Genomic DNA, 27,795 nt, shown 5'->3' on the forward strand with positions numbered 1-27,795 from the left:
AATTTTGCCAAGGAACCTCATTATTGTTCTAATTTACCCTTTGATTAAATAGTGAGTTGAATGTTTTACCCACTTGTCTCCATGTGTGTGAATTTAGTCTTATGCTATTTGCCCAAAACGTTTCTATTTTAGACACTTTTCTTTGCCATAAAAGGCTGAAAGTCGAAGAATCAGAATGGTATCATATTTTATCTTACCAAAGCATATGGTCTACAGTCTTCTTCTCCCTAAAAGTACACGACAGTTTGACAACTTTCGGCTCAGCTGAGTGAAGAGGTTTGTGATTTTTCATCTGAGAGAGTGACCACAGATGGAAATAAAAAGGGGGTCAGGTCTAGTCTTAGACCCCTATCCTTAATCGTCAAGCTCCCTTTCATAACCCTGGAGGGCATCCCTCCAGTGCCTTAAGGCTTTGGTTCCCAGAGCTCCTCTTGGAGCGGCAGATCCCCTACTAAGGAGCCCGGAGCGCTGTGCGGCCCCTTTAAGAGTCCAGCTCCTCCCCGCTCCAGGGAAAGTTGCAGCTTTTTCCGCCTCCCGGGAGGGTGAGAAGGGCCGGCCACCGCCGGAGTGGGGTTGCGGTCTTTCCAGAGCCATAGACCCTGCCCTAAATCCGGTGCTGGGACATCTAGCCTCTCTCGTGGCACTTGTTGCACCCGACAGGTAGGTTCGCGGCCAGAGGCCGCCCCTTCGCCGTCGGTCGGGGACTCCTGCCTGGCCCCCAGCCCGTTGTCTCTGCCTAAGCGCCCCCACCCCCATCTCAGGGCCCTGCGTCCTTCCCTAACCCCTTCCGCTCTCCCACTCTTTGCTGTCCCCTTTCTGCTTCCCTGGATAGCCCTCCTCCCCACGCCTGGACTCCAGTCTGCTTGACTCCCCGGGGACAGTCCCTCCCCGCCAGTTTGCTTTCTCCCGGGTGCCTTCCCAGGCCCACTGATCGCTAACGAAGGCTGTGCCTCTCTGTGTTCCCTGTCACGCCTCGAGCGGCGTGGCCGGCTTTTCCCGCCTGCCGGAGCTGAGGCAATTCCGGAGAGCCGGCCCGGGGGGCAGGGGTGGAGCCGAAGCTCCTAGCGGGAACTGCGCCCTCCGAGGCGTCGAGTCACCTTTTCGCCTGTTCCTCTGGCAGTGCCCGGCCATTGCGCGTGGTCTTGTCCCCGTGCTCCTTACGGACCTCAGGCGGCCCGCCACAGGTAAAAAGGCTGCTTGGCTGGTTGGCCCCAGTCCCCTGCCTCAGTGGGCTTCTTCTGCACTTGGGGCGGGGGACCCGGCTGTGTGCTCCAGAGTTGAACTGCTTTATCTTGACACTTTTCAAGCAGGCTTTGCTCCTGGAGGAGAGTCCTCAGAACCCTCAGAAGGGGCCCAGAACACTTCTATCTTCTGTTTTGGTTTATAAAGGGGCATATGAACGTCTCCAGCCCTTAACGTTGAATGAAATGGTTAGTTTTGGTGGTGAAATCATTTGGTTAGAATTCTGGTGGCTTGAACAAGTGATCTGTTTCTCATTAACTGACCTTTTCCTCCCCCAGTACCCTACTTCTTCAGGAGCAGAGGACCTAGCGCTCCAGAATACAGCTTTTGGCAGGGTTGACTAGACCTTGAACATCTGTGGCAGACATTAGTCTTCAGTACATCCCGGACCTCCTATTTTAAACTGGCTTTTCTGCTTTTTCAGCTCCCGGCCACCTCCCCTCATAAATCCATTAATATTAAGGTATTAATGACCTAATGTGTTTACCCACTGGTTTGTGGAGAGAATAATGTCTAATGCAAAGAGTTGAGACTCTAAGAAAGTTTTTTTGTTGTAGTTGTGGTTTTTTTTGGTTTGTTTTTGTTTTTTGTTTTTTAGCACCTGCTGGAAATCCTAGCAGAAAGAGACCACCAACTTGGCTTGTGAGACTTTTCCTGGCAGGAGGCAAACATTTCTGGTAACACAATTTCAGGAGCCTCACTCTAAGTCAGAACAGTAAAATGGAGGCCTGTTCAGGGATGACTGGTCTGTGAGTGTATGTAGCATTCTGGTTGATATTCTCTGAGTTTTCCCCTTAAAGGCTGCTACTAATAATGGTTGTTAGAATCCACTGAGCCAGGCGCTGTGATAAGTTCTTGACATAATTATCTCACATAATCCTCATGATAACTCTATGCAGTAGGCACTACGATTATAATTGTGTTATGATGAAAAGGAGACTAACAGGTTAAGTGCCTTTTTCCAAATCACCCAACAGATGAGGGACAGAGCTGGGTCATCTTAATGCACAGCTCTAGCTCTGTTCCTGTCCCGTCATACCGCCTCTGCTGCCTTGGATGTTAGGAACACTAAATAGCTCACGAGTGAGGACTAAGTGATTAAAAATTTCCCTTCCACGCCGAAGTATAAGTTTTGGTCCTTGACTCTACCCTGGATGCACTGAGGAGACTTTGGACCACTTACCTCACTGGTATCTTGCCCACTTGACCACTTCACTTCCAGCAGGGGGCCAGTTGCCACATTGCCACTCTAGGTACATACCCCTAAGTGTACCTGTCTGAATGAAACTTCCAGGGCTCTTAGCTCAGTAGTCGTTGTCCTGAAGTTAAGAGAGGGTAACTGGATTTTAGGGATGTGTGCCTGACTCAACTTCTTCCTTTCCTGTTTGCTAGGGGAGAAATGAGGATGTGGTGTGTGATAAGGATTTCCCAACAGTCAAGCCAGAGAGCCTGAGGGGAAGTGTTTGCTTATTTTATCCTGGGATGGATGGCATATCTGAGGAAGGGACAGTCCAGGAGAAAATGTCTTCCCTGATCCAATCACTGGGTCTTTGCTCAAACTGCTCTGTTTTTCCCCCTGAAGAGATAACTTGCCACCCATACCCACTCCCTGCCATTAATTCCTATTTATCTCAAAATTTAGCTCTAAAGTCACCTCCTTTGGGACAGCCTTTCTGAACACAATTCGTTCCCCTATGCAGAATTACCAGTTATCCTGTGTCCAAAAGCTCTTTGTTTGTATCTCAGGAAAGCCCTTAACACCTCTCTCCAGTTGTTTTTCCACCTGGAAGGTTAACCACTTTAAGGTCAAGGTCTGGATCTTGGAGCTCCCTTTGTCTTAAGCGTGAAAAATCAACAAACAAGTGTGCTAAGAACTGGGGATCCCATACCTTCAAGGACCTGAGGTCTGGCGATGGTGGGATTGAAGTACAAAAGACACCTTTTCTGAGGTGCTTGCAATCTGATAACTAGGAGTTTGTATTTAAATGTCACCTCAGTGAGGCCCTCCCTAACCATCTTGTTTAAACTTGCAACCCTTCCCGGAATATTCTATATGCCCCTTCCCTACCTTATTACTCTAATGTAACATATTGCATATTTTATTCATTTTTCTTTCTTGTTGTCTATCTCTCTCCCCCTCCACAATGTAAGTTCCATGTGGGCAGGGATTTCTGTCTGTTTTATTCACTAGTGGACCCCAGCACCTATAACAGGGCGTGGGACATAGGTACTTACCAACGTTTGTTCAATGAATTAATGAACATTACTGTTCTAGGAACTGGCACTTTTTTGTGCTGTCCTGGAACTGAAACTAAGTGTCACCTGTCTGTCACCCTACAGTTTTAGGCTGCCCTGGACCCAGTTTTCACTGTTTTCCTTCTGCTGAGTTTTGCTTTGACATTGCATTACTGATGACAACTTTGACCTAATTGGAAGTGCTTCCTCTCTCTCTTTAAGGCATGAGGCTCTGGATGGAAACTTCTGAAGTTTGAAGTGGAAATGTAAAGATGCTTCTGGTGGCTAGGAAGGGAGGCTGCACTGAGGGAGGGGTGTGGATTGTCAGATGTCTCGATACATTTTAGGCATTTGGTGAGCTCAGTAAGAAGCTGGAGTAACTTACTGTGCAATAGGGAAGTGAACAGCCTAAAAGAATAAAAGATGCCACGAATAAAGCTTCTGGCCTAAAGTCACCCTTAGCCTTTTAGGCATGAGATAGCTATTGGATTATTAACTTTATGGAAAAGACATTGCTGAGTGCTACTTGTGTAGTGCTTGAAACCACTAGGTAACATAAAAGAAAACAAAGTACTGATCTGTTTAAATGTGTTTTGAAATATTCAGAAAGAAAAAAAGGGCTAGAATCCCTTAAAAGACAGGCTTAGAAGGAGTCGGACCCTTGATCTGGTATAAAATATGTGACTCTTCACCATTTGATGTAAACTTTGAAACTCAACTTTGTACAAAAAACTTCTGCTCAGCATCCTCTTCTATTGAATTTATCTCGCTAACCTCTGAACGTTGGAGCTCAGGGCTCAGTCCACGAACATTTGTCCATCCAAAATCTTCCCACAAACACGCATCCAGCCCCATGGCTTTAAATACCATCTGTCTATACACTCATCACCCCCAGGTGTACGTCTCTGATCCAAGCCTTCTTTTAAGCTGCAGCCTCATATGTCTGCTGGCCTATTCGGCATCTCTACTTGGATATCAAATAGACATCTCAAATGTAATGTGGCCAAAACAGTACTCCTGATTCCTCTCACATCCCCAGCCCCTTCCCTCAGCTTCCTCTCAGTAACATGGCACTAGCATCCATTCAATTGCTCAAATTAAGAACCTAGGGTCACTCTTGATTCCTCTATTTCTCTCACCTCACCGACATCCAGGTCATCAGCAAGTCCTGTTGACCTGAAATTCCAAGTGTATATATTCTGCCACATGTCTCCATCTCCTCTGCCTATTGCCCTAGTTCAAACCACCACAAAGCTGCAATAAACATCTTTGCATAACGCTGAAGGATGGATAAATATAAGATGTAAGACACACATGCACACAAATATTTCTGTGAGCTTTCTAGTAGAGAAATGGTTGGGTCAAAGGATATGTACATTTAAAAATGTGAGTAAGCGCTGCCAAAGTGACATCTAAGAGGGTTTATATTGTCACCATGAGAGTGAGTCTTTTAATTTTTGCCAATCAGATAGGTGAAAAATAGTATCTAATGATTTAACTTTTATTTTATTGATTGCTGGTGAGGCTGAGTATCTTCTCATGTGTGTTAGCTATTCGTATTTTTCCTCAAACTTGCTCCTTAATATCCTTTGCACATTTTTCTTTTGGGTTATACATTTAATTTTTTTTGTAAGAACACTGTAATTACTAGGGATATTTACCCATCGCCTGCTATATAGTGCAAGGTTTTTTCTCTCTAGTCTGTCATATGTCATAACTTTGTTCATGATGTGTACCCCTCTTGAAATCAGATAAAACACACTATAAAACATTTTCAAAACATGTTCATTAGATTTGGCAATTATGAGGTAAATGATGACATTGGTGCAGCAGCAGGAGGGGAGGCAGATTATAGGGGGTTGGAGAGTGAGCACTGGGGACTGATAAGGAGTATGGTACACACTTTGAAGGGGCTTGGCTGTGATGGGAACGAGAGAGTATTTCTTATAGACAGTAGGGCACATGGGACAAGAAAATGTTGTTAATTTTGTTTTGCTTAATTTTAAATATAGGAGAGAGGCGAGCCTATTTGTGTGTAGATGGCATAGAGCTTGATGATGCCAGGTCGCTGAGCAAGCAGGAGGATGGGAGCTCCAGAGTGAAAGAGGTGAAAAGACTGGCCTTATAGAGAAAGGGAGGTGGCTCTTCCATTGAGACAGGAGGGGAAGTGGGCAGGATTGGTGAGGCTGTGGAGAAGGAAGGAGCTGTGGAAAGACAGGATTTTGAGGGAGGTCCCATCTGATGAGAATGGTGAGGGGTTTGCAATAGCATTTGAGAGGGATGGTAAGAGGATCTCTTTAGAGGTATATCATCCAGATTGCCACATCAGTGAGCCAAGAAAGTCTTGATAACTTGAATGTGTCTCCGCCCCATCACAGAGCTCTGTATCCATTTTCTCCAGCAGCAATCATCAGCCCAGGTGTAGAAACAGTGTGAACAATCTAGTTTGGAGGAGATTTCCTGGGTGGCTGTGACAGAAATATAAGAGGGCAGGAGATTAGTCACTGCTGGCAGAATAGTTGAAATGATGGACCAGTGTGGCTTTCGTAGCTGTGACTATGTAAACCTACCTTGAACTCGAGTAATTCTTAAGACATGGAAAATTTCCATGGCATCTACACTGTTTCTTGTTAGTAGCTCTATCAGTTCAGGCATCAGAATAGCTTTAGTACCAGTGTCTTTTAACTGTTGCTTGTAACTTATAAGAAAGCATGTGTTGATTTACTGAGGGCCTACAATGGGCCAGTTTCTAGGCTAGGTGCTTGAGATATAGTGGAGAAGAGAAGATAGACGATGGCCTTTTTTATGGAACTTGTTTCAGCAGGGGAGATAAGTATTGAACAATGTAGCACATAATCAATAATTTAATCACAGTTGTGATAGTTCTGTGAAGTTCAGTTTTTTAGAAATCACATTGTCACATGGCTTTCTCCAACAGGTTTTACCAATTTACATTTGCCAGCGAAGTATGAGATTACCTCCTACATTTTCCCTCTTTAAAATTGAATATATTTTTTGTAATTTTGCTGAATTTATAGACAAATATTAAAAAAATCTTATTATCAGCAGGTGTGAAACTTTTACTTTTTTACGTATATTGGCCATGAGATCTTCCTCCTTCAAGAATTATTTGTTTGGCATGCAAGATTTTAACATTAAAATCTGCCCCCAAAATATGAAAAACTAGTTAGCACAATAGTTAGAAATATTTTATAGAAATATTTCATGGAAATACATTTTTAAGTACTCTGCATTTAGGAAAAAAGCACATTACTTGAGACATGCCTCCCTGATGTGTTGGGACATGGGTCTGAGAACTACTGGGTCACACAGTATGATGGTAGAGGGATTGGGGTTGTGATGGGTAGGGACGGGAAACTGGGCAAGAAAATGAGAACTGGGAATAATAATAAGTTTTATTGAGCTGATTCATAAAAAAAAAGAATTATCTGTTCATGTTCTTTGCCTATTGGATACTTACCTCTTCTTGTTTTTAGTAGATCTCTCTTTCCATGTTTGAAATAATTAATCACCCCTCTTTTTCTCCTCCCTTAGCTCTGGAAACACTAAAATAGATTTTTATCCATTCTCTCCGGCCATTCCCTTTTGATCTCTTTTAAACTTCTTTCTTACCTGCATTGGAAATCTTGGTGTGCTTAGGGATCTGATGACATTATTACTTGACCCAATAAAAGATAACATATAAGTTTTCTGTTCTCTCCACATCCCGTTCCCAGGAGGTAACAATATTAAATTTGTCTCTCTTTCCAGGCATTTTCCATGCCTACATAAATATTTCTTACCCTCCCTCCCTCCCTCCCTCCCTCCCTCCCTCCCCCCCCTCCCTCCTTCTCTCCCTTCTTTCCTCCCACCCTGTCTTCACTTAAATGTTAAAAAATACAAATATATCACAGAATTGTACACCTGAAACCTATGTAAATTTCCTAACAATTGTCATCCCAATAAACTTTAGTTAAAAAAATACAAATGGGATCATAATATATATGTTTTGCAATGTATTGTTTACTTAATATTTGTGGCAAGCTTCCAACATCAGTATATGTAGAAGTACTTGTTTCTTTTTAACAGTGGCATAGTATTCCATTTTATGTATGTACCATAATTTATTTAATCAGTTTCCTATTGATAGATGTTTAAATTGTTGTATTTATTTATTTATTTTTTGCTGGTTCAAACACTGAGCATTCTTCTGATATATATTTGTGCATGTACTTGAATATCAGTAGGATAAGTTTTTCAAAATGGAATGGATCCATCGATAAATGGCCAGTGGTGCTACAGATTCAGAGAGGTCTAGGAAGATGCAGACTGACTATTGTCCATTGGATTTAGAAGGTTCTTGATGACCTTAGAGGAAACTCAGGGTAGTGAGGGTTGGAATTTTAGACTTTGGTGGGTTGAGAAATGATTGTGCATATGACTAAGTGGTGGAAGTGAATATGGACAATTCCTTAAAGAAATTTGGCTCTGAAGAGCAGAGAGAGGGTGGGTGATTGTAGGGGATGGGTTGAGATCCAGGGAAGGTTTTGTTTTGTTATGTTTTGTTTTTCTTCAATTTAGGAAGGACTTAGATGTTTTGAAAGGCTGATGGGAAGTAAGGGATGATTGATGTAGCAAAGTCTTTACAGGGACTGTCCTTACACCAGATAGAAAAGGATCCAGAATGAGGTGGAGGGATTACCCTTAAACAAGAAAGAGGAAGAGCATTAGTGTTGGGAAGAACAAAAAGTGAATAGATATAAATGAAAATCGGTTTATAGATTTGGCAGCAGGAACTTGTCTGAGGGCATTTTTATTTCTCTATGATGTAAGAGGAAAAGTCATCCTCTTACAGCAGGGATTGAGATGGGGCATGGTTTGGGTTGGAGATTTGAGATGGCTGAGGAAGGTTTGAAATAGTTATTGTGGTGACCAGGAGAGTAAACTAGGACCAGGGAAGCGTACTTGGAGTGTCAGGCAGTGTTGAGGTAAGCTTGGTGACGAAGAATTCATATTGATAATAATCTACCAGATTGTGATTTTCATTTTCTCCAGTAGATCTCAGGAGTCCCAGTGCAGGCATAAAAGCTCAGCAGTTGGACTCTTCTAGGGTTATGTTTTTTTTTTTTTGTTTTTTTTTTTACCAGATATTTGCAATGAAGATACGGGTTATTGAGGATATTGACAAGAGTGCAACTGAAACAATAGAATCCAAACTGTCTAGAAAAGGAAGTGAAGACAAGGTGAACGTAGAGGGTCTGTGAAAAGACGAACTCTCCCCTGTGAGGTTTGAGTACCCGTGTGAACAGACTAGAAGGATAGGGGGTTGTAGTCAGAGTGGAGTATTTGAATTAATAATATCAATATCAATAATAATATCAATATCAATATCGCCCAGGAGAAGTCCTGGGCGATAAGCTCTTGGGTGTGGCTGAATGTGATATATGGTATTTTTGATGCCAGCTCATTCATTCAACAAATATTTATTGTGTGCATATTATGTGGCAGACATTGCTCTATGCAGTGGAGAAACAGAGATGAACAAAAAGTCCCTTTCTCGTACAGTTTTCTATCTAGTAGGGGAGATTATTCATTTTTATAAAATAAAAGGGCATCCTCATTGATATGCTGGTTACTGAATGTGTAGTTTTAATTAGAAATAATACTAATAATACCAAGGGCAAATAGTCATATATATGGGGTTAGGAAGTCCATCTAGATATTTTGAGTACCTTACTTTATTGTAAGTTATATTAACTGAATTATGAAAATTCCTATGTCCTCCCCTTAGAACTTTTTAAGGCACTTTCATATGCTATGTCAGAATTAAGGATAAAACAAATACCGTGTTTCCCCGAAAATAAGACCTAGCCGGACCATCAGCTCTAATGTATCTTTTGGAGCAAAAAATAAATATAAGACTTGGTCTTATTTTAATATAATTATATATAATTTAATATAATAATATAATTTTAATATAATATAGGACCCGGTCTCATGTAATATGATATAAGCCCGGGTTTTGCTCCAAAAGACGCATTAGAGCTGATGGTCCGGCTAGGTCTTATTTTCGGGGAAACAGGGTATATATGCATGTAATTTGGACATTGTAGCAGTTTTAAATTTTTCACACTTTTGTATTTTTTAAATATTAGGACGTTGCTTCTAGCTGTAGACCAGATGTTGGTAATGCATGTACTAATCTTGTTCTAGGGATTTGATGTAATGTGTAAATTAATTATGGTTGAACAGGCAGTTTAAGAGGGAAAGAGGGCTTACAGTATGTTAATGTTTTATTTTATGTTCTCCAATCTATACTGACGTTTATTGTATGTCTCATTGGCCTTAAATAACACCTTAAAATTATCTGTCACATATACTGTTCAATTTAAGTTCAACTACAGGTTATTGGATTGCATTTAAGGTTTGTGTGGCCGTACCTAGATCACAGCATCCCTAAAATTAAAAAGAAACCAAATGCATGAAATCACAGTTATGTGTGAACATGGGCTGGATTAGTCACGAACCATCATGATTTCTCATTTAAGGGAATTGCGTGGGTGATTTTTAGGTGATGTGGCCTGCAAGAAAGAATTAAATGGTAGCTAGAGTTCAGTTTAGAAATCCCTACCATCTGTGACCTTGGCAGGAGAAGAGGGTCTTCTCTATGGGGGTGCTGGTATATCAAAACTTGTTGACTAAGGAAAGGTAACGGTGTTCCATACAATGATGAGGCTTAAAAATTACAATGTGTTGGCTCTCACTAGAGTTTAAAAAATGTTTTATGCATGTAAATGACCTGAATTTTAAAATATTCCGTTCTTTTAGTTGGGGATTTCCAACCTTTTTAAGCTTTGGGGCTGTTAAGGAAAGGGACTTTGGCAGAGAAGAGGATGAACTCATCATCCTTCACCCCATCAACCTCACGGGGCTCTTGTGAACCTACCTGGGTCATATGAGAGGAAACTCCCAGTGTAGGTCTTGAAAGTTGGAAAACCAAATGGGATTTGTCTTAATATATGCATTTCCCCTGTTGCCAAGGTGGCAGGGGTGTGTGTGCTTGGATGCATAGTCTCGTTTTTATGATCTTTTCTACTTCTATGTATAGAGGTCTGCTTTCTAGGATTGGTGGTAGATTTAAGATGCTTGGAGTTGCTGAGGAGCAGGAAAAAAGTGTGAAATCATGAAAGTAAGAGGACACTTCCATGTATCCAAGTAACTACTCTGCAAGAGAAACATATGTATTATATTGAAACAACTAGCTTCCCTGTGGGATTCAGTTTTGAGAAGTATGTATTACTTTCAGTGGGAATTTCTTCAAACCATTTTTGAATAGAATTTGGTGGTATTGAAAAGTAACCATGTAGATTTAACCTGGAGGAGATTTCCCACACCTATGATTCTAAGAGCTAACAAAAGAGACTCTATTTTAGTTACTACCACCCCTTCCCCCCGCCCCATATTCTCCTACCATCCTTGAGAAGTAACATCCTAGATGAGGAGAATGGGTCCTTTCCCATGTGCAGAGTTGCTCTGAATCTGTTACTCATTATTGCGGGGGGGAGGTCAGGGGATTGAGAAAGTAAGCCAGAACAAGGGCCTCTCAAGCGTTTATCTATTATTATCTGACGACTTTTTAAAAACTCTGCCTCTAGTGCCTAAGTGTAAGATGTCTCTTTTTCCAAATATCACCATGTATAAGCAATGTTGTCAGAATATGAAGAGATCGTATAGCATAGTGGTTAAGAGGTTGGACTCTGGAACCAGACTGCCTGGGTTAAAAAAACCCAGACTATCAGTTATAGGGCATATGACCTTGGGCAAGTTATGTGCTTGACGTGTACCTCCCTTTCCTCATTTGTAAAACGTGATAACATAGTATTTACCTCATAACATGATTGTGAGAACTAAATGACTGTGTGTGTAAAGTGCTTAGAAAAGTGCCTAATAAGCATTTTAGAAGTGTTAGCTGCTTTCTTCTTCTCCCTTTCTCCCTTCCACCCTCCCCCTCCTCCATCATCATCATCATCATCATCAAAATCTTAAAAGGAACTAAAACTGCAAAATGCCTCAGTACATGCAGACTCCAATTTTGTAGAACCTATTTTGAAAAAGACTGTGGGGTCAAAAGAAACCTAGTGCAAAACCAAAATGAGAATCTTATAAAATTGAGAGCTAGTTATACATTTCTTGTTGTTAAGAGAAAGTAAAAAACTTGGCTCCCGTAACAATTTTGAGAATGGACCCATTGTGGTCAGGCCTGGGCATGTTGTCTGAGGCATGGATGTGCTCCATGGGTGGATTTGCAGGGGTCTAGACCCAAGCCGGCAACTGGGAAGCCTCAGCTGCCCTTTGGTTTTGAAGCCTTGATTCTGACTCCTCTACTTTGACGCCACTCTTGTTTTTCTTGTTTTTGATCCTATTTTTAACTTTTATGCTGTTTTGTTATGTTTTATGTATCTTTGTAAGTCACTTTTTAAGTCCTGTCTGGAACAGTGTATAAATAAGTACTTTTAAACTGATCATGTCTAATTACTAACATTTGCTTAATATTTATGCTTGTCAGCCTACTTCTATGCAGAGAGGTACCATGGCTTTCCATCTGGGCAAGAATACTGATTAGATTTCTCAGATTTCATGGTAAGATGTCAAAACAACCATATGCTCATGTATTTTCCAAAGCATATGGTTAATAATAATTAAAACCAAAAGCTACCAATATTGGGTGCTTATTCTAGACCGGGCACTACGCTATGTCCTTTACTCATGACATATACTTGAATCCTCACAGCTTTAGGCAGGAGCTCTTATTATTAGTCACTGTTTTTACAAATGCAGAAACTGAGACTCAGAGAGGTTGAATAACTTGTCCATGGTCACATGGCTAAAACATAGTGAAGCTATGGTTTGAACCCAGGCAGCCTGGGACCAGATCCAGAGTTTGTAGGCAGAAATCCATTCTCTACTGCTCTTAATTAGAAATCTAGCACATCAGAACTCCAAGTCCTAATAGGAGAGGCTATTCGGTGTTACAGAACATTCACAGGTCCTGCAGATTTTACCCTCATGTTATGTCTTCAGTATACCCCATTCCATCTCTAGTACCGTTGACCCATACTTTGGCCTCTCATCATCTTTTCCCTGTATTTATATCACAGCATCCTCAAATCTATATTCTGTGTAACTGTCACAGTGATCTAACACATCCTTGCCTTCCCTAAAACTCTTCAGTGGTTCCCATTATCAAAGGTTGATTAATCTTGTTTCTGAGCATAACATATTGAGCTCCTCTGTCCATGTGAGGTGATCCCCCCTGTCTCTTGCACATGCTGTCTTACAATTTACTATTTGGCATCACTGCACTGCTTGCCCCCACCACGGTGCTTTGTGCCACCATGCTTTTATAAATGCTGTCCACTCTACCTGGCTAACCAGCTGGCACACACCATTTATAACCAGTTCACATGCTACTGCTGGTATCTCTTTTTATTCTCCTTTCCCCAAGTTGGAGTAGGTGTCCCACCTTGATATTCTCATAATACCCTGTACACGTATTTCTTTGGTTATCGTGTTCTTTTATGATTATCTATTTAAGCATCTCCTTTGATAGACTGTGAGCTCTTTATTAAAAATTTATTGGGGTGACAATTGTGAGTAAAATTACATAGATTTCAGGTGTACAATTCTGTATTACATCATCTATAAATCCCATTGTGTGTTCACCATCCAGAATCAGTTTTCCTTCTATCACCATATATTTGATCCCCCTTTACCCTCATCTTCCACCCCCCACTCCCGCCTTACCCTCTGATAACCACTAAACCATTGTCTGTGTCTATGAGTTTTTGTTTCTCATTAGTTTGTCTTGTTCTTTTGTTGTTTTTGGTTTATATACCACATATCAGTGAAATCATATGGTTCTCTGCTTTTTCTGTCTCACTTATTTCGTTTACCATTATACTCTCAAGATCCATCCATGTTGTCACAAATGTTCCTATATCATCTTTTTTTACTGCCGAATAGTATTCCATGGTGTATATATACCACAACTTCTTTATCCATTCATCTATCGATGGACATTTTGGTTGTTTCCATGTCTTGGCCACCATAAACAAAGCTGCAATGAACATTGGAGCACACGTGTCTTTATGGATAAATGTTTTCAGATTTTTTGAGTAGATACCCAGGAGAGGGATTGCTGGGTCATGTGGTAATTCTATTCGTAATTTTTTGAGGAACCTCCACACTGCCTTCCATAACGGCTGCACCAGACTGTGAGCTCTTTATGGGCAGGGTCTATGCCTCATTTTTTTATCCTTAGCCAGATAGCACAGCACTTAGCACATACTTGGCCCTCCTAACTAGTGAGCATTCTGTAAACATTTCAGAACATAGAACCCTAGGTCAGGGAAAGAAGTAGAATTTTGAAGGCCTGAAACCACACATATATTCAGAGAAAACTACCAGGACAGCAGAGGGAGGTTTCACGTAAGAATCTTCGGGGCCAGATACATTTACATTATTTAATCCAGGAGCCAGAAGGGGTTTGGGAGGATGAGAGTGGGGATCTGTATCCAAAAAGAACTTGGAAGGATCTGAGAAACCAGAGTTAGCAGCTTTGTCATTTGAATCTACCTTAAATTTGTCTGAGTGGCCTGGACTAGATATCTAAGACAGATACATTTTAATAAACATATTTAGAGTAGTCTTCTTGGAAGGACATCACCCTAAAAGTAAAGGGGACAGTTGATAAAATAACCAATATAATATCCCAATGTAAACATTTTATTGATTGTCGGCAATGTTCATTCACCTACCAAAAAAGATGTTATCAGTGGGTGCCTTTGTGCATACGCGACTGGATTCAAACAAGGGGATTTAGGGATGGCTGCATCTCTGGAAACTTTCTTTTCTACATGGAATCCTTTTTTTTTTTTTTTAAGTTCTGCTGACTCACCACATAGCCTGCATTTTGTCTCATTTTCCCATGCTCTAAAATCAACTCTCTTTTATCTTTAGATTTTAAAATAATTAGGTTTTTCCCCCAAAGGGGACTGGAGTTTGCTAGCCCTTTAAAAAAGATTTTTATTAAAATATAGCTAACATACAGCATTGTATTAGTTTCAGGTGTACATCATAGTTATTCAATAGTACCCATCTGGCACTATGCATAATTATTAGCTTATTATTGATTACATTCCCTGTGCTAAAGAAGTGATCACCACGATAATTCCAGCAACTATCTGACACAGTACCATGCTATCACAATATTGTTGACTACATTTCCTATGTTGTATATTGCATCCCCAAGACTTACTTGTTTTATACCTAGAAATTTGAACCTCTTTTTTATGTTCCCCCATTTTTTAATTTTTCAATTACAGTTGACAGTATTTTATATTTATTTCAGGCATATAGCATAGTGGTTAGACATTTACATAATTTAGTAAGTGACCCCCCTCCGACTAGTACCCACCTGGCACTATACATACTTCTTACCATATTACTGATTATATTCCCTATGCTTTACTTTACATCTCCATGACTGTTTTATAACTGCCAGTTTGTATTTCTTAATCCCTTTACCTTTTTCACCCTGCCTCCAACCCCCCTCCCATCTATTACCCCGATAGATCTATTACCCATCTATCACTATATGTAGTTATTACAATATTATTGACTATATTCCTTTTGCTATACCCTACATCCACATGACTACTGTGTAACAACCAATTTGTACTTCTTAAGCTCTTCCCCTTTTTTGCCCACCCCAAACCCCCTCCCATCTGGCAACCATCCAAATGTTCTCTGTATCTATGTTTGCTTCTGTTTATTTTGCTATTTAGATTCCACTTATAAGTAAAATCATGGGACATTTGTCTTTCACCATCTGACTTGCTCCACTCAACACAGTACCCTCTAGGTTCATACAAGTTGTCACACATGGCAAGATTTCATTATTTTTTATGGCTGAGTAATATTCCATTGTATATGCACCACCTCTTCTTTATCCATTCATCCACTCTGGGACACCCAGGTTGCCTTTATATCTTGGCTATTGTACATAAAGCTGCAATGAATATATGGATGGGCATGTCCTCTCGAAGGGGTATTTTTGATTTCTTCAGATGAATACCCAGAAGTGGGATTACTAGGTCCTTCTTTGTCTCTTGTTACAGTCTTTGTTTTATTTTTTTTCGGGACCTGGGCTCAGGCCCTAGTTCTTTTTAACTTTATTTTTTTTATATTAGTTTCAGGTTTACAGAACTATAGTCTTTGTTTTAAAATCTATTTTGTCTGCTATCAGGATTGCTACCCCAGCTTTTTGTTTGTTTATTTCCATTTTCATGAAATATCTTTTTCCATCCCTTTTCTTTCAGTGTATGTCTTTTGATCTGAAGTGAGTCTCTGGTAGGCAGCATATATAAGGGTCTTGTTTTCTTATCCATTTAGCTTCCCCATCTTTTGATTGCAGCATTTAATCCATTTACATTTAAAGTAATTGATAGGTATGTAGTTATTGCCATTTTATTATTCATATTTTTTATTTTTATTTTTCATCTTAAAGAAGACCTTCTAACATTTCTTGTGATACCGGTTTGGTGGTGATAAACTCCATTAGCTTTTTCTTGTCTGGGAAGCTCTTTATCTGTCCTTTGATTCTAAATGACAGCTGTGCTGGGTAGAGTCATCTTGGTTGTAGGTCCTTGCTTTTCATCACTTTGAATATTTCATGCCAATTTCTTCTGGCCTGCAAAGTTTCTGTTGAGAAATCAGCTGATAGTCATGTGGGAGCTCCCTTGTAGCAAACTAACTGCTTTTCTCTTGCTGTTTTTAAGATTCTCTCTTTGTCTTTAACCTTTGGCATTTTAATTATGACGTGTCTTAGTGTTAACTTCTTTGGGTTCATCTTGTTTTTGATTCTGCCGTTACTGGGCTTCACCACGTTAGAAAAGTTTTCCGTCATTATTTTTTTCAAATAAGTTTTCAATTCCTTACTCTCTTCTCCTTTTGCTACCCATATAATGCAAATGTTGGTATGCTTGATGTCCCAGAGGCCCCTTAAACTCTCCTCATTTTTTTTGGATTCTTTTTTCTTTTTGATGTTGTGATTGGGTTTTTTCTGCTACCTTTCTTCTAAATCTCAGATTCAGTCCTCTGCTTCATCTAATCTACTGTTGATTCCCTGTAATGTATTATTCATTTCCATTATTATATTCTTTATTTTTGACTGGTTCTTTTTTATATTTTCTATCTCCATTTTTACATTTTCTATCTCTTTATCGAAGTTCTCCCTGAGATCATTGTGAATCCTTATAACCAGTGTTTGGAATTCTGTGTCTGGTGGATTACTTATCTCCATTTTGCTTAGTTCTTTTTCTGGAGCTCTGTTCTGTTCCTTCATTTGGGATATGTTTCTTTGTCTCCCAATTTTGGTTGCCTCCTTGTGTTTGTTTCTATGTATTAGGTAGAGCTGCTGTGTCTCCTGGTCTTAGTAGAGTGGACTTATGTACCCTGTTTCCTCGAAAATAAGACCTAGCCGGACAATCAGCTCTAATGCATCTTTTGGAGAAAAAATGAATATAAGACCCAGTATTATTATATTATATTATATTATATTATGTTATGTTATGTTATGTTATATTATATTATTTTATATTATATTATATTATATATATTATATATTATATATATTGTATTACATTATATTATGTTATATTATATTATATAAGACCCGGTCTTATAGTAAAATAAGACCGGATCTTATATTAATTTTTGCTCCAAAAGCTACTTTAGAGCTGATTGTCCAGCTAGGTCTTATTTTTGGGGAGATATGGTAGTAGTTGTGTTGTGGGGCTCAGTGGCACAGTCTTCCTTGTGACCTGGGCTGGGTGCTCCAGGTGTGTCCCTTGTGTGAGTTGTGTGTAGTTGCTATTTGCATGTCAATAGGAGGGAGTGACTCTTGGGCTCATTGGTTGTGAGCACTGGTTGTGACTACAGTGGAGGAGTTGTGGTGCAGGGGCTGATGCTACAGAACAGGATCTGCCTCAGCAGAGCTCTGGTACCTGCCCAATCCACCCCTTAGGTGTGTTGTCCTTTGAGGTATTTGGGTGATGCTCCAGTTCTTTTAGAAGCTGGCCACTGGGTGCTCCAGCCTAGGAGGGGACCACTTGGAAGGGGACCCGCTATAGGTCAAGTTCAGCTGCAGCCTGTGCCCCACCCGGGGCCACCCAGCATGAGCCACAAAGCAATCCAGAGATGGGCACCTCCCGTGTCATGCTTGGAAGTGCCTTGAGAGGCCAAGCCACAAACCTAGACGACTGCCACTAGTGCCAGGCTTAGGGCTACTCAGCCAGGAGTACGGCACATACTTAAGTCAGATACTGCTTGTCTTGGTTCTGCGAAACTTTGAGAGACCCTAGGAAAGTCTGCAGCATGAGCCAAGGCAGGCAGTTGGTATGAAAAAGCCACTGGAATCAGCTTGGGTGTGTCTGAAACTTGGGTGGGGCAGGGTCTCAGAATCACCAGGGTGTGGTGACCAAATGGTGTTAGCCAGCTTGATGGAGACTCAGATATGGCAGCTGCCTGAGTCTGCACACAGGGATGGGGGAGGGCTTAGCAAGGAAACAATGGCTTTTGCCAGCTCCTCTGTCAGGGAGAAAGCTGCCCCTCCACTCCTTGTCCTGAAACCAGGTACTCAATTCCCCCCCATATGTCCCTGTCACCTCTCCAGCTGCTGTACCAATGCTGGAGCTCAGAGCCAGTGATTCCACCAGCGAGAAAGTCCATACACAGGTCCTTTAAAAGGAGTGCCTGTGATGTCAGCTGCCCTCCGTCTCACTCAGTCACAATCTCTGCTGGTTTTCACAGCCAGAAGTTATGGGGACTTCTCTCCCCAGCACTGGAACCCTGGACTTGGGAGGGTATGGGAACCCTCGCTCCTCTGGGGGATACCTCCACAGCCAAGATATCCCTTCGGATTTTTAATGGTCACACGTGGGAGTGGGACCAGTTCGTTCTGTGTCTCTGACCCTCCTACTGGTCTCGAGTTGGCTTCTTCTGTATTGTTTTTAGTTGTAGGGCTTCCTGGAGTTTGCTAGCCTTTAGTGCTATGCTTCACCCATGTTTTGGAAACACACACACTTAATAGGTATTAATTTGAACAGTGGTTTAGATTGGTCTGCTTCAGATACTGTAACTGCCTTGGTCCAATTAGTTAATAGAGTCCACTTTGGAATATACCTTATGACAGCACAAATCCTTATCCATTATGATGCCCTACTTCATCAGGGCAACTGTATTACAGTTGTCGGATGATTTAGTCTTTCCTAATTAACATACATCATAATTGTAAGCGAGCAGAATCACCATAACATATGAGATTGGACAATTAAGGTCGTGAACTCGTCCTAGAAAAAGTACTACATACCTCACTGCTGAATATCACTACAGTCACCTTCGAAGTACTCCCTTTGGGAAGCTGTGCATCAATGCCAGTGCCTAGTCCACCCTTCAAAACAATTTTGGAACTCTTTTTCTGGAATGGCCATCAGAGCTGTCATAGTATTACCCTTGATGTCCTGAATGTCATCAAAATGTCTTCCTTTCAATAGCACTTTTTCTAGGATGAGTTTGCAAACTTAATTGTCCGACCTTGTTCATCTAAAAATAAAAGAAATGCATCATTGGATGCACTCATTAAATAATGATACTCATAGTTCTAGGAAACAATTATATAAATGATTTGGTGCTGTTCTGAGTATGTTGTCTTTTTCACATTTTTGACAAATGGTTCAAACCTTACTGAAATTGTTCATTTGGAAGATAAAATACATCTTTTAGGCAACAAAATTAAATAATAATGTTTTTGTAGATCCCATGTATAAATGAAATCATATGATATTTTTCTTTTTATGTCTGACTTATTTCACTTAGCATTAAAAGAACCCAAGCTTACAGATACAGAGAAAAAATTGGTGGTTGCCAGAGAAGGTGGAGTTGGGGTGGGATAAACTCCAGTTATAAAATAAATAAGTCATGTTGATGTAATATAGAACATGGCTACTATAGTTACTTTATACTGTATTGCATATTTGAAAGTTGCTAAAAGAGTAAATCTTAGAAATTTTCGCCATAAGAAAAAAAAATTTGTAACTATGTCTGGTGACTGATATTAACTAGACTTTTGTGGTGATCATTTTGCAATATACACAAATACTGAATCATGTTGTACACCTGAAACTAATATAATGTTGTATGTCAATTATACCTCTATTAAAATAATAATAATAATAATAATAATAATAATAATAAAACATTTTCAAATCTACTCTGTTTTAGTTATTCTCTATGGAAAAAAACAACCTTCAACTTTGAATGCATTTAAAATCTCCTACTGCCTTATAGGTATTCTGGGATAAAAAAACTTCTAATTACAGTAATGTTTAGTTACACTTAATCTTAAAATTTATAAAAACAATGTTATTAAGGTATAATTTACATATAAGAAACTGTACATATTTAAAGTATACAATTTGATAAATTTTGACATCTGCATTTGCCATGAAACCATCACCAAAGTCAAGATAGTGAACATATCTTGCGCCATTTTGTAGTCCTTCTTTCCCTCTCAGTATGTACTATACCCCCTGCCAAGGCAACCACTGATCTGTTTTCTTCTATAGACTAATTTGCATTTTCTAGAGTTTAATATAAATGAAATTATGTAGTATGTGTTTTTTTGTCTGACATTTTGTCAGTCAGCATAATTATTTGAGGTTCAGCCATATTGTTGTGTATGTCAGTAGTTCATTCTTTTCTATTGCTGAGTAGTATTCCATTGTATGGATATACCACAGTTTTGTTTTGTTTTTTTAAATCCATTTACTACTTGATGGATATTTAAGTTGTTTTCAGTTTTGGCCAATACAAATAATGCCATTATTAATATTCATATGCAAGTGTTTGCATAGACATATGCTTTTTTCTTTTCTTGGATAAATACCTGAAAGTAGGAAGGCTGGGTCATATGGGAAATACATGTTTAACTTTTTGAGAAACTACTAATTCTTTTCCAGTGTGGTAATACCAATTTTACATTCCCACAGCAATGTATAAAAGTTCCAGTTGTTCGAAATCCTGGCCAATATTTGGTACATTTAAAATTTTAGCCATTCTAATAATGTGTAGTAGTATCTCACTGTGGTTTTAGTTTGCATTTCCCTAATGATTGATGATGTTGAGCATCTTCTCATGTGATTATTTGCTATTCATATATCTTCTTTGGTGATGTATTTATTCAAATCTTTTGTCCACTTTTGAAATCTGCTTTTTAAATTATAGAGTATTGAGAGTCTTTATATATTCTGGATACAAGCCCTTATCAGACGTAATATTTGCAAATATTTTCTTCCACTATATGGATTGTTTATTTTATTTTGTCATCAGCATCTTTCAAAGAGCAGAAGTTTTTAAGTTTAATGAAGTTTAATTTATCCAGTTCTGGATCATGTTTTAGGTGTCATATCTAAGAAACCTTTGCATTTTTTCTTTTTGCACGTGGATCTCCAGTTTTTCCAGCAGCATTTGTGGAAAAGACTATAATTTCTCTACTGATCCTTCGCACCTTTATAAAAAATCAAGTGACTGTAAACATAAGGATTTATTTCTGGAATCTATTCTATTCCATTGATTTATTTGTATATTTGTGTACCAATACCACACTCACTTGACTACTACAGTTTTATAATAAGTCTTGAAATCAGGTTTTGTTAGTTTTCCAACTTGTTCTACATGTGTTTTGAACCTCACAATATGTTGGGTGTTTTTTTTTTGTTTGTTTGTTTGTTTTGCTCAAAACAGTCAATTATATTTTTAAAAGAGATTTAAATAGTAAGAAAAAATATTTTTACCCACATAGTTACCATTCCATGAGCTCCTTTTTTTAGACACATATTACTATCTGATATAATTTTTCTTCTGCCTGATGGATTTCCTTTAACATTTTTTATAGTGCAGATCTGCTGGTGATTATTTCAACTTTTGCATGTTTGAAAAAGTCTTTGTTTCACCTCAGTGTTTGAATGATATTTCACTGGATTTAGAATTCTAGGTTGACAGTTTTTTGTTTTTTTGTGTGTGTTTGTTTGTTTGTTTTCTTTTCGGTATGTAGAGGTGTTCCACTATCTTTTCATTTGCATTGTTTTCAACGATAAATTTGCTTTCATCATTATCTTCGCTCTTCTGTATGTAACATGTCTCTCCCCACAAGCTGCTTTTAAGATTTTCTCATCTTTGATTTCAAGCAATTTGACTATGGTGTGCTATGTGGTATGGTTTTCTTTATATCTCTTGTGCATGAGGTTGATTGAACTGCTTGGGACCTATATGTTTATAGTGTTCAACAAAGTTAGGGGAAAAAATGGACATTATTTCCTCAAATATTTATTCAGTTCCCCCCATTTCCTTTGGTCACTCCAATTACATGTATATCAGGCAGCTTAAAGCTGTTAAACATCTCATTTATGCTCTGTTCCATTTTTTCAGTCTTTTTTCTTTCTGTTTCATTTGGATTGTTTCTATTGCTATGTCTTCAAATTCACTAATCTATTCTACCAGTATGTATAAACTGATGATAATCCCATCCTGAGTATTTTTCATTTTAGACATTGTAGATTTGGTCTCTAGGTTTGATTTAATTTTTTTTATATCATTCACGTCTTTATTTAACTTTTTGAAACATGGGATGTAGTTATAATAATGGTTTTAATTACTTTTTTTGCTAATTCTAACATTTGTGTCAGTTTTTGATGGCTTTTTCTTCTCATCATGAAATGTACTTTTCTGCTTTTTTGCATGCCTGTTAATTATTTTTTATGTGCCAAATATTGTGAATTTTACCTCATTGGGTGCTGCACATTTTTATATTACTATAAATATTCTTCTTTTGTTAAGAATACTTTTTTTAAATTTAAAGGTTTTTATTAAAATATAGCTAATATAAAATATGTTAGTTTCAGGGGTACACCATAGTATTCAACATTTATACACTTAAAGAAGTGATCACCATAATATGTCTAATAACCACCTGATGCCACACCATCCTATCACAATATTATTGACCATATTCCCTATACTGTATATTACATCCCCATAACTTGTTTGTTTTATAACTGGAAATTTGGACCTCTTATTCCCATTTACCTTCTCCCCTTTAAAATTTTTCAGTTACAATTGACATTCAGCATTATTTTATATTAATTTCAGATGTACGGCATAGTGATTAAACATTTATATAATTAGTGAAGTGATCTCCCTGACTAGTACCCACCTGGCACTATACATAGTTATTACCATATTATTGATTGTACTCCCTATGCTTTACATTATACCCCATGACTGTTTTGTAACTACCAATTTGTACTTCTTAATCCCCTTACCTTTTGAACTGTGCCCCCAACTCCCTCTCATCTATCACCCCAACAAATCTAGTACCTATCTGACACTGTACAGTTATTACAATATTATTGACTATATTCCTTATGCTATACCCAACATCCTCATGAGTAGTTTATAACAACCAATTTGTACTTCTTAATCCCTTCTCGTTTTCACCCATACCCCCAAACCCCTTCCCATCAGGCAACCATCAAAATGTTTTCTGTATCTATGAGTTTGTTTCTGTTTAGTTTGGATTTTGTTCTTTAGATTCCACGTATAAGCAAAATCACAATGCATCTGTCTTTCTCTGCCTGGCATACTCCACTCAGCACAATACCCTCTTGGTCCATCCATCCTGCTGCAGATGGCAAGAACCCATTCCATTCCCTGGCCGAGCAATATTACGCTGTATATATGTACCACCTACTCTTTATTCATTCATCTATTGAAAGACAACTTGGCTGCCTCCACATCTTAGCCATTGTAAACAGTGCTTCAATGAACATATGGATGTACATGTCTCCTCAAAATAGCATTTTGCATTTCTTCAGATAAATACCCAGAAGTGGGATTGCTGGGTCCTTCTTTGTCTCTTGTTGTAGCCTTTGTTTTAAAGTGTATTTTGTCTGGTATAAGTATTGCTACCCCAGCTTTTTTTTTTTTTGTCTTTTCGTTTCCATTCTCATGAAATATATTTTTCCATCCCTTTCCTTTTAGTCTATGTGTGTCTTTCAATCTGAAGTGAGTCTCTTGTAGCATATGTAAGGGTTTTGTCTTCCTATCCATTCAGGCCTCCTATGTCTTTTGATTGGAACTTTTAGTCCATTTACATTGAAAGTAGTTTTTGATATATATGTAGCTATTGCCATTTCATTATTCATAATTTTGATAGTTTTTGTCTTAAAGAAGTCCTTCTAACATTTTTGTAATACAGGTTTGGTGGTGATGAATTCCTTTAGCTATTTCTTGTCTGAGATACATCTGTCCTTTGATTCTAAATGATAGCTTTGCTGGGTAGAGTAATCTTGATTGTAGGTCTTTGCTTTTCATCACATTGAATATTTTGTGCCAGTCCCTTCTGGCCTAAAAAGTTTTTGTTGAGAAATCAGCTGACAATCTTATGGGAGCTCCCTTATAAGTTACTAGTTGCCTTTCTCTTGCTGCTTTTAGAATTCTCTCTTTGTCTTTAACATTCGGCATTTTAATTTTGATGTTGGTATTGGCCTGTTTGGCTTCATTTTGTTTGGGGCTCTCTGAGCTTCCTGGACTTGTATGTCTATTTCCTTCACCCAGGTTAGGAAAGTTTTCAATCATTACTTCTTCATATAGTTTCTCAATCCCTTGCTTTCTCTCTTCTCTTTCTGGTACCCCTGTGATGCGAATGTTGTTAGGCTTGATGTTGTTCCAGAGGACCTTTAAACTATCCTCATTTTGGGGGATTCTTTTTTCTTTTTGCTGTTCTGTTTTGGTGTTTTCTGCTACATTGTCTTCCAAATCACTGATTTGATCCTCTGTTTCATATAGTCTGCTGGTGATGACTTCTGGTACATTCTTCATTTCAATTATTGTATTCTTCTCTTCTGACTGTTTTTTTATGGTTTCTATGTCCTTTTTTATGCTTGCTATCTCTTTGTTGAAGTTCTCACTAAGTTCTTTGAGGTCCTTATAACCATCTGTATCTGGTAGGTTGCTTGCCATTTTTTGTTCTTTTTCTGGAGTTGTCTCCTGTTCTATCATTTGGGATGTATTTCTTTGCTTCCTCATTTTGGCTCCCACTCTGTTTGTTTCTATGTATTAGATAGATCTGCTATGTCTCCCAGTCTTGCCAGGTGGTCTCATGTAGTCGGTGCCCTGTGGGGCCCAGTGGTACAGTCTCCGTGGTCACTTGCTCTGGGTGCCTCAGGAATGTACCCCCTGTATGCCTCCAAAGCCCTCTGAGTCACCATCCCTCTACCAGAGCCCAGGGTGAGTGCCTGTGAGTGAGTGAATCTGTGCACAGTCCTTTAAGAAAACATCTGGGTTATCAGCAGCCTTCCATCCCACCTAGATGGTCAGAATCCCCACTGTTTTTCACAGCCAGATGTTGTGGGGGCTCCTCTTCCTGGCACCAGTACCCTGGGCTGGGGAACTTGGTGTGGGGCTGGAGTCCCTCACTCCTTCTGGGGGGAAACCTCCATGGCTGAGATATCCCTCCTGATTATCAACTGCCACATGGAGGTTTGGGGCTGGACTGTTTGATGTCTCTGCCACTCCTGCCAATCTCAACTTGGCTTCTTTATATCCTTAGTTATAAAATTTCTGTTCAGCTAGAATTTAGATGGATCTCCAGGTTGATTTTTCTATAATTTAGTTGTAATTTTAATGTGTTCATGGAAGGAGGCAGCTGAGTGTTAATCTATTCCGCCATTTTGGATCTCTCTACTATAAATATTCTTGAGCTCTGTTCTGGGATGCATTTGACTTACTTGGAAATAGATTAATCCTTTCAGGCTTTGTTGTTTAGATTTGTTATGCAAGACCAGAGCAGTGCACGGTTTTCAACTAATTATTTCCATTACAGAGGTAAGACCCTTCTGCATACTCTGCCCAGTGCCCAGTGAATCATGAGGTTTTCAAGTTTGGCTGGTGGAACAAGCACTGTGTGAGTGACAGGTACTGTTCTTTTGAGTCCTTTTAGCTGGTTCTTTCCCTGGTCTAGGGTAATGTCCTCACAGGTATGCTGACTAGTCCTTTGGTGAATACTTGAGGGAGACTCTCTGAAACTCTCTGAAGATGTTTCTTTATCCAGATCTCTCAGGTAATCTGTCCTATGTACTCTAGCCACTTAGGTTTTCCCAGACTCAGCTCTGTCACCTCAACTTAGGGTGTTCACCAGGTTTTGCCTACATTCCTCCTCCCTGTGTGATGGCATGCAAATTGTCTCAAGGCACTAGGCCTGGAAAATCAGAGGGCTCATCCTATTTGTTTTCTGTCTCTCAGGGATCATAGTCCTTTATTGTCTGATGTTCAGTGTCTCGAAAACCACCATTGTTTCATGTATTTTATCCACTTTTAAAATTAGTTCCAGGTGTACAAAATAATGTAATAGACATTTACACCCCTCATTAAGTGATAACCCCTCTCCATCAATCTACCCCTCTGACATTGTATATAGCTGTTATAATTCCATCGGCTCTATTTCCTATGCTGTACTCCATATCCGGTGGCCATATATATATTAAGTTATAGTTGACATTCAGTATTGTTCAGCTTCAGCTTCAGGTGTACACTGCAGTAGTCTGACATCTACACCGTCCATGAACTGGTCTCCCTAATAAGACAAGTGCCCATCTGACACCTTACAAAATCTTTACAACATTATTGATTATATTCCCCAAACTGTCTTTTGTATGCCTGTGGCAATCTTGTGGTTACCAATTTATGTTTTCTAATTCCCTCACCTTCTCCCTCATCCCCACCCCTCTCCCATCTAGAAGCCCTCAGTTTTTTCTCTATATTTTTGAGACTGTTTCTGATTAGTTTGCTCATTTATTCTGTTCTTTATGCCACATATAAATGAGATCATATGGGATTTGTCTTTCTCGATCTGTCTTGGTTCACTTAGCATAATGTTCTCTAGATCCATCGATATCATTGCAAATGGTAAAATTTCATTCTGCTTTATGGCTGAGTAATACTCCATTGTAAAAGTGTACCTCAGTTTCTCAATCCAATCATCTACTGGTGAGCATTTCAGTTGTTTGCATGTCTTGGCTGTTGTGAATAGCACAGCAATAAACATAGGGGTGCATATATTTTTTCAAATTAGCATTTTAGATTTCTCTGGGTAGATACCTAGGTGTGAAATTGCTGGGTGATCAGGTAGCTCCATTTTCGGTTTTTTGAGGTACCTCTATACTGATTTCCATAGCATGGAAATTGGTGGCTACACCAATTTGCAGTCCCACCAACAGTGCACGAGGGTTCCCTTTTTTCCACATCCTGTTGTTTGTTGATTTATTGATGCTACCCATTCTGACCGGAGTGAGGTGGTATCTCATTGTGGTTTTTATTTGCATTTCTCTAATGATTAGTGAGGTTGAGCATTTTTTCATATGTGTGTTGGACATCTGTCTGTCCTCTTTAGAAAAGTGTCTCTTTATGTCCTCTGCCCATTTTTTAATTCTTTTTTTGGTGTTGAGTGAATGAGTTTTTTTAAAAATAAATTTTGGATATTAACCTCTTATCAGATGCATCATTGACAAATATCGTCTCCCATTCAGCAGGATGACTTTTTGTTTTATTGATGGTTTCCTTTGCTGTAAAAAAACTTTTTAGTTTTATGTAATCCCATATGTTTATTTTTTCTCTTCTGTTGCTCGAGGGGATATATCAGTAAAAATATTAAGGGTAATATCTGCAAATTTACTTCCTATATTTTCTTCTAGGAGTTTTATGGTTTCAGATCTTATATTTAAGTCTTTAATCCATTTTGAATTTATTCTCGTTTATGGCATAAGGAGGTGGTCCAGCTTCATTTTTTTGCATGTGTCTGTCTAGATTTCCCAGTACCATTTATTGAATAGACTGTGTTTATCTCAATGTAAACTCTTGCTTTCATTGTCATAGATTAAATGACCATATAGGAGTGGATTTATTTCTGGACTCTCTATTCTGTTCCATTGATCTATGTGTCTTTTTTAATGCCAGTACCGTGCTGTTTTGTTTACTATAGCCTTGTAGTATGATTTGATGTCAGGTATCGTGATGCCTTCCACTTTGTTCTTATTTCTCAAGATTGCCGTGGCTATTCAGTGTCTTTCATGGTTCCATATAAATTGTAGGATTATATGTTCTATGTCTATGAAAAATGTCATTGATAGTTTGATAGGAATTGCG

At 39.1% G+C, this 27,795-nt stretch overlaps 1 protein-coding gene across 5 annotated transcripts in view; it reads left to right on the forward strand.

Moving 5' to 3' along the window:
• Positions 1-531: 531 nt before the first annotated feature.
• Positions 532-27,795, forward strand: part of SYTL4 (synaptotagmin like 4) — a 76,254-nt gene continuing 48,990 nt past the window's right edge. For 2 of the 5 annotated variants that reach the window (XM_081043272.1, XM_081043268.1), the window contains exon 1: positions 532-660. The gene's annotated coding sequence lies outside the window, so the exon portion shown is untranslated. Of the gene's footprint in view, positions 661-1,120; positions 1,185-1,840; positions 3,192-27,795 lie in introns of those variants that run through there. The other 3 variants (XM_081043270.1, XM_081043269.1, XM_081043271.1) reach the window with 3 other exon arrangements.

Source organism: Rhinolophus hipposideros (assembly GCF_964194185.1).
Source record: "Rhinolophus hipposideros genome assembly, chromosome: X".
Taxonomy (NCBI): Eukaryota; Metazoa; Chordata; class Mammalia; order Chiroptera; family Rhinolophidae; genus Rhinolophus; species Rhinolophus hipposideros.